At 26.0% G+C, this 8505-nt stretch overlaps 1 protein-coding gene across 3 annotated transcripts in view; it reads right to left on the bottom strand.

Moving 5' to 3' along the window:
- LOC111621610 (MOG interacting and ectopic P-granules protein 1-like) overlaps positions 1-7102 on the bottom strand; it is a 58913-nt gene extending 51811 nt beyond the window's left edge. For 2 of the 3 annotated variants that reach the window (XM_023363800.1, XM_023363799.1), the window contains exons 1-2: positions 6682-6862; positions 4428-4640 (exon numbers count right to left, since the gene is read on the bottom strand). The gene's annotated coding sequence lies outside the window, so the exon portion shown is untranslated. Of the gene's footprint in view, positions 1-447; positions 631-4427; positions 4641-6681 lie in introns of those variants that run through there. The other variant, XR_002756102.1, reaches the window with a different exon arrangement.
- Positions 7103-8505: the final 1403 nt, after the last annotated feature.

Below are 8505 nucleotides of genomic sequence, written 5' to 3'. Positions count from 1 at the left end.
CTTATTTAAAACATCAAACACAGTTTAACAAAATTAAGTTTTGAAAATTGTTTAGAAGTATAGTATTTATTAGTTTTAGGTGTAAAAAATCTCAAAATTATTAGATTTGAAGTTATTTTTATGATTCTTTTAATGGTAGGCTGGTTATCTTGTTTCTTTATTCTGAAAATAAGATTTGTTTTTCAAAAAGGATTCAACACATTAAAAATTATAAAATTGTTAAAAGACCATTTGTTTTCTTTGAGGATATAAATATTTGAATTATAAATCAAATTCAAAATCTAAGATTTTTGTAGCAGGTAAAACACAGACAGACATTGAAAGATTATGGGCATCATAAGACAATTTTACTTTAATAATCAATTTATCTTATTTTTTGTATACGCTTTCTTCACATAAAAAATAATGTATACATTTTAAAAATTTTATAATTTATTAAAATTATTACATTTTGTCAATTTCAGGCTAAAATTTGAAATGATAAATAAAATTAATGCATTACAAAAAATAACTTCACAGATGAATTTTTTTAGGTCTTTGCAGCTGAAAATCTTTAAATTACTTCATCACAATCTTAATCTTTAGTATTAGGAGGATATGCTCTTGATAATCCATCCAACATATCTCGTGCTTCATCATGAAAGAAAAATAAATTTTATTAATTATATCCAGAATGACCCATGAAAAATGATGCTGAAGTGACTGCAGAATATTACAGCAAAGAAGGATGGAATTGCTATAAAAAAAACTAAAGGACTTTTTAAAAAAAAAAGTTTAAAATGATAACATGTATTACAAAATGTTTGTTTTTGTACCTTTTATCATTTAATTTCAATGTGAGAGAAACCATTTGCATTAAAATGTAACTATAACAATACACATTATTATTTTTAAAATTATTGTATGTATTATTTGTATAATCAATGATGTAAAAAATGTTCTTTCATATAATTTTATTCTTTTTATACTTTAGTGAATTTAATCATAATTTTTATAATCATATATGTTATAAAAAGAATGATATGCTATATAAATCTTTTATATTAATAATTTTTAATCCAAAATTGCTATGGTCATCTGTTTTATCTGAGTTTTCAGTTATCTATGGTAGCATCAGTTCACATTATCTTGGATAATTCAGATAATCAGGCTTCTATTGTAATGTTGGATCAAACCAACAACTAAAATTCTTAATAAATTCAAAAAAGATTATATAAATAGATAATATTAAATAATTGTATTATATTATTATTATTATTATTTATAGTCTTTTATTTTTATTTATAGTTTATTTCTGTTTATCTGATGACTTTGATTTCTTTTGAAATTTTGCATATTTATACATATTGCTACAATTAATTAATTGTAAGAACAAGTTTCTTCGTCAAAAATTTTCATCTGAGCCTTCTTTCATCTTTACATATCCAATCAACAACTGCCTATCTTTTGTCAAGATATTCATTTTGTTGAATTACCTAAAACACTATCTGCAGTTTTACATAACTGCATGATCACTTACCCATTTAATAGTGGACTTGCTCTCTCCAATTGCTATTAATACAGAGAATTCTACCAGTCTGTTAGTTTTTTTTTTGGTTTATCAGATGATGCAAGATCATTATATGGTTTAACTTCTTGTATTACAATAATCATCATATTAATTTTATTAGAGATAAGGTTTTTTCCTCATTTATTGATCATGCACCATCTATTGTAATTGTAATTTATCATTCATATACTGTTTTCTTTAATAATTGTTATTTTTTAAATATTATAAATTATTTTATTAATAATTTTTCAAATAGTGGTATATATCTATTTTTTATTTTTATTATATTTTCATTTTTATTTTTTTCTCCCATTATGTCTTCTATAAATATCCCAATAATAATTTTTATATAAAATATTCATTCCACAAAAATAAATGTTTCTTTCTCCCATCTATATTAAGTGATGCATATAATTTTTGTTATAGTCATCTTCAGATCATTGTAAATGTAATTATAAAATAAATGAAACAGAATAAATCTAAAAAGATGCTGAAGATTTAAGACAGAATCTCCTAAACTGCACAAATATTGAAAATACAAATAGCTGTCAAATATCCAATTCAATCTTTTTCATTATTTTGCTTTATTTCTATTTTATTTATCAAATAATAATTATATAATAGTAATAAGAACACAATGCATCAAAAACTTGAACATAAACTATTAGAAACCCAATAACCACATTACAAATACATACTGCAAGTCTTAGAAAATAGCACACAAAATATACTATAATTGGACCAGTCAGATCAGATTGTTTTATATATTATAACAGACTAAACATCATATTGATTGGCAAACAAAACACAATCACAATGTCAAAGGCATATGAGATAAATGTTAATGACAATTGATTATTGCTATAAAAATATTCTAATTTTTATATGAAATGCAATAATTTAAAAAAACTGTGTTTGAAATTTATGATTGAATTTTCTTACATTATCAAATCATCATTTCAATTTAGTAGTTATTATACATCTAAATTTGAAATGATTCCAATAGCATAATTCCATAACTTAAAAGATTATTTATTATAAAGAAATGTTTTATAATTATAACAATTCTTCCTCCATTTTTTTATTTTCTTCCTGTGCTCAACCTTCCTGTTTCATAAATTAGGAGTGTTGAGCACTAATTATAATAACCTTAATTAATTTATTAAAACTTAAAACTGTCTATTAATTTGTGTGAAATTCAAGTTGCTTATCTAAATGTTAATAATTTTATACATTTTGAATTAAATTTATAAAATGTGAATAAAACTACAGTAAAACCTCTGTAGAGTGACCACCTTTGNTATTGTGTTTCCTTTGATTACAAAACCCACATTATTAACCAGTATACCTGGTAAACATATAATATAAACTGAAAATGACATTTATAACATTGTAAATAATAATAAAAAACAAACTGTTAACTTTATTCATAAAAATTTGTTACTATTAAATATAGCACTCTATAGTAATTACATGTTTAAAAGGGAAGACATTTTATTTTTGCTTCAGTTTTTTAATTTCTTTCTTTTATAACTTTTTCCTAAACAATTCTAAGTTCAATGAATAAACACATGTTTTTGTCTTCAACAGATACTAAAGATTTCATTAATCTAGTCACTTCTATGAGTTTCCTCAGAAGAAAGGATAGAAGTATTGTTTCTGGCAATCCTACCTCTTTGTATCAATTAGGGACAGAAGAGGACCATTAGCAAAAAAAAGTGGAAAAAATTCATCAGTCTAATCAAAGTGTCCCATCTTTACTTAATCAATCTATAGAATAAAAGTCCTTATTATAACTCTATCATTAAAGCAACCACTCTATAAATGTACATACTCAAAAAACTATTCTCAAAAAATAGACTTATTTATTTAAAAAGACAAAAATAAGATTAACTCTTATTTTTTATGTGAAATGGACATATGTTATCTATACAATAGAACCTGTCCATTTATAGAAGGCAGAACTGGTGGAAAGTAGACTTCAGCTCCTCCTTTTCCAAAAATGTGGTTATTCAGGGAGGTAGTTCCCATTAAGTGTGATCTTTAGACAGAGATAAAATTATTACTGAGCCTAAGGGAAAAAATTCCATTCCAGAAAAACAAATCATTAAGAGATGTGATCACATAGAAGTAGTCATACAGAAAAGTCTTACTGTATTTGAAATTTTAATTTATAGTATCTTATATTTATATTAGTATAATACAGACACTTCTCAATTTATAAATATAATCTATTCCTAAAGGTCATTACATGTTTTTGTTTGTCATGTGTTAAACACATTTAATTACTAGAGAAAATAAAACAAGTAACAGAATTAAAACAATATGTAGTAGTACATTTATTTTATTTACTGTTAATAAATGTTTATTCATCAATAGTTTCACTGCCCAATATAATCATAATCTGTATTACTACATCAGCTATGAGGGGGTACCAAGATAAATTAGGGCCAGGAAAAAAGCCATTAGCAAAATAAGGTTGAGAATCATTGGCCTGCAAGCACCACAGATGAAGTAGAAAGAAATAATCTGGCAATAAATAACTGGTTTTTCTATTTTTTTAATATGTTAAAGAAGTTTACAAAGTTACTTTCCTTTTTCATCAAAAGAATAAAAATCTCTTATCGTGCTAGATAATCAATTTATCAAACACATTTACTGTGACATTTTTTATAGCAAATGTTCATAAATTAAATATTCATAAAAAGGAGAAGTGCCTGTATAATTCTTTAAAAAGGATCATCTTTAAATATTTAAAAGTTATGAAAAAAAAATTTTCTTACAACTATCTGTAAAGAATTCATAAACTTTAGATTTGCTTTTAAAAATAAACTAATTTATGTTAAGAACTTATAAAAGATATATTTAAAAATAATACCGTCTAAAGCTTATTATTCTCCTTCTTCATCATCATCATCATCATCATCAAAAGAAAGTAAACTAGAATTTTTCACTTGTTTTGATTTATCCACTGACTTTTTATTAGGTTTACTTTCTTTTATCTTTTTAGTAGAACAATCTAATTGATTATTTTCATTTATTGTACGTTTCTCAGGCTTACGAAATAAAATTTTTTCATCTGTATCAGCACCTAAAATAAATATAAAAATAAAAAGTACATAAAGATTCTTAATAAATTAATTATTTTCAGAATCATTATCTGTAAACATAGATAATGATATATATAAAATGCATAATTTTATCAATATTTCAATTAAATAATTGTTATTGCATTGAATATATCTATATTATATCTTAGCCAAACATCATAACAATTTCGATAAAATTTTTCTTCCTTTTATATAATGCTTTTTTTTTTATACTTATACACAATGAACATTTCTTAACAGATATTCTTCAAAATGACACAGGAAGTGAAATAACAACATAATGGGAGTCCAAATGACCTTCATATTCAAACTGTATATTGTGACACTCATCTGGTATAGTTTAAAAATTTTAAAAATACTTAAAACCTGGGTCATGTTCAGTAATGCAGAATTCTTGCTAAGTCTAGTTGTGCTGCAATGTTGAACTCATTTCTAGCTACTGCTTGACTCCTCCCACTGCTAGAATTCTAGCTAGTTCAGTCAGCTTCTTTTATCTATGCTAACTTCTACTAGTGACATCATTGTTTTTGTCTCATCATATGATTTGCAAGATGGCTGCTCATTTTGAACTAAATGTATTTTATTATAACAATCACAATGTTATTCTCTCATTCAAATCATTAACTCATTCTAAAACGACTTCGAAATGTAAAATTATCATATGTCAATATAACAGATTCCGAATACATTATAAAGGAAGACAATGGTCCATTTCATTGATTACAATTAATAATTGCTTCATTAATTTTACCACGATCTGACGCAGCTTCCATTTTAATAATTGTATTGGTTACTTCATCCTTTTCAACCAGTTCTTTTGCAATCATAATTTTAACTTCATTCACCACTTTGCCCAGTTGTCTAACTAAGAATAATCGTTCGATGATACTCAAAACATTCTTAGCTCCACCCACTAAGCCACTCAGAATTCTAACTTAGATGTTCTGCATTACTGAACGCAGCCCTGTTCATACAGAAAACTACCAAAATGGAAAAAATATCTGGTACCATGTGATTCCAATTTACACATGTTATACTGTACTTTATAACAACATACTATCAATATTTTAGCAAAATGTTTGTGAAACCAACCTCAAGATAACAACAAGCTGAAGATTTTGAGATTATTTATAATTATATCTACAGAAATTCAGCAATAAAAATTTTTATAAAATAAAATTTTATAAATTATTTGAAATTTTATCATTTAACATAAACTGTTAACTGTGTATTCTGAAACCGTGTCTTCTTTTATCTGTTTTTATCTTCACAACTAGGTGCATAGATAGACACAGGGCATTTCTATATCATCTTTATTCGGAATATTCTATAGGCCAATACGCATTTTGGGCATAAGCTCCTCATCTGTCAGCATGATTTCCGGGATTTCTTGAACGGAATGTATATGTGTCAACACCACCTATACATTCTGTTTAAAATTACTTACTTACAGTTGAAATTGTTTTACTGTTAAAATACCATTATAGTTTAAAATATATTTACAATTAAAAGTACTACTACAGTTAAGGTTTCTTGACTTAACATTGAACATCATCTAGCATATACTCTTGATGTCCCATATATGCTAGAAGATGTTTGATGTTAAGTCAAGAAATCTTAACTGTAGTAGTACTTTTAATTGTAAATATATTTTAAACTATAATGGTATTTTAACAGTAAAACAATTTCAACTGTAAGTAAGTAATTTTAAACAGAATGTATATGTGTCAACACCACCTATAAGAAATCCTGGAAATCATGCCGACAGATGAGAAGCTTATGCCCAAAATGCGTATCAGCCTATAGGATATTCCAAATAATGATGATGTAGAAATACCCTGTGTCTATCTATGCACCTAGTCATGAAGATAAAAACAAAAAACAAACTGTTAACTTTATTCATAAAAATTTGAAGTTTATTCATGTTAGAAAATTTGTTTCCTTAAATAAATTTTTATTTCATAAAGGATAATTAATGAGTGTCTTTGTTAATATTTTAATAATTATTAAAAAATTCTATACTTTGCTTGTTGACTTGTTGATATTCTTTCACTTGCTCTTCTGATAGATCACCTGGCTTCAAAACAACTATAACTGGTTTCTCCTCATCTATATCATCATGTGATTCATGGTCAACAGGTAATTGTTCTTTCTACATAGTATACAATACATATATTTTTTTTAATCAATAATTCTTTATAATTCAGTTATTAAACTTTAAATAAAAAAAATTATATAAAGTATGTAAGTTAGAGTAACAAACTACTTTTTGGACACAAACCTGAGAAAAAATTATTCTTCTAATGCCCAGTACTTTTGAACTGATCAGGCTCATCTGCAAGCAATTCTCAGTTTCAAATAAATACTTGAGAAATTCAATGTTGTATTCATTGCAATTAGGCTTCTAAAGATGAGCCTGATTGGTTCGAAAGAACTTGGAAATTAGAAAAACAAAGGTTAAGCAGGTTCCTACAAAGTAGTTTGTTACTTTAACTTAAATCAATCTGTATACAAATTTTATGCTCTAAGAATTATAAAGTATTTCAGAATAAATTATCAGCTAGAATATCTTATATACTAGTTAAAAGCATTGATAGTTCTTCAACTATTTTAAGGAATAAATTTATTAAAAGTCTCATCATATAGAAATCAACTAAATTCAGTTATTAATTAATAATATGTTATAAACTGTACAACTAAAATGTCTACAAAACACAGGTAAAACTAAGAGAATCAAACTGATGAGGGGTTTGACACCCAAAACTTTGTATTGTCATAACACTTATAAAGTGTAGTTTTATTCCTGTCATCTCCAAGTCTTCTGTATGATAAATCCCATAAAAAGCAACACTATGCTTCAGATCTTTCAATTGAATTTATTCACTTTCAATTGGCATCAATATGCCATCTTTCAAAGTTTAACAACTTTTAAGGATTTTTTTTTAAATAAAATTTTAACCTTGTAAAATAAAAGTTAGTCTGAATACCATTAATCCAGTGGTGTGCTGTCATTGGAAGCGGTGGATGCGCAGCTTCCCTTGTATTTTCTAAAAAATAAATACATATTAATTTTAATTATATAAAAATAATTGCACAATATTTTATTATAACCACATTATGTATCTTATTACAAATTTCTATACTACATGTGAAAAAAAAATAAGATTGCTATTGTATATTCGAATATTAATGGCAGAGTGGAAGCACTGCATCGTCAGCATCCAAAAAGCCAGATTTGCACATGCGCTTTACAGAGCATCAACCTCACCTGGTTTAGCTGGTGGATGCTACATGTATGCCACATCCAATTCTATCCAGGACCAGTTCTGGCCTGCTAGCAGTCTGCCCGCTAGATATTTGGCCGCCCTCGCACAATTATGCAAATCACGAGTAGATTTATAATTTAACCCAACCAATAAGAATTTACTGGTATGTTTTTATGATAGTTCTGTATAGTTGACAGGAGTTAAAAACAATCCATTAAAATATTTGATATTTTTATTTCGCTCTCCGATTTTATATCACTCACGGATTTCAATATTAAACCAGTGATATTACGATTTCATATGTCCCATCTCTAAGGGGATGTAGAAAAAAACATGTACAATTCTTGTATAATGTTAAAAAATTAACTGTTACTTTGACAGCATCATTTACGACTAAATTTAATGAATGAGAGAGATTCACGATTCAGAAAAAGCTATAGAATTTATTTTCCTTAAATTTACGATTTATGTATCAGTTGTCGTAAAAATTTGTCTTTCCACTTTTTTCCCGAGATTACAAATATTCGAGTACAAAGTAACTGGTTTTGACTTATTTCTACTTAAGAAGTAGTTAAATAAT

The sequence above is a fragment of the Centruroides sculpturatus genome, unplaced genomic scaffold, assembly GCF_000671375.1.
Source record: "Centruroides sculpturatus isolate CEXI.00-Female unplaced genomic scaffold, Cexi_2.0 scaffold175, whole genome shotgun sequence".
Taxonomy (NCBI): Eukaryota; Metazoa; Arthropoda; class Arachnida; order Scorpiones; family Buthidae; genus Centruroides; species Centruroides sculpturatus.
The sequence above is the reverse complement of the archived record's forward strand: the minus strand, read 5'-3'. Positions and strand labels throughout refer to the sequence as shown.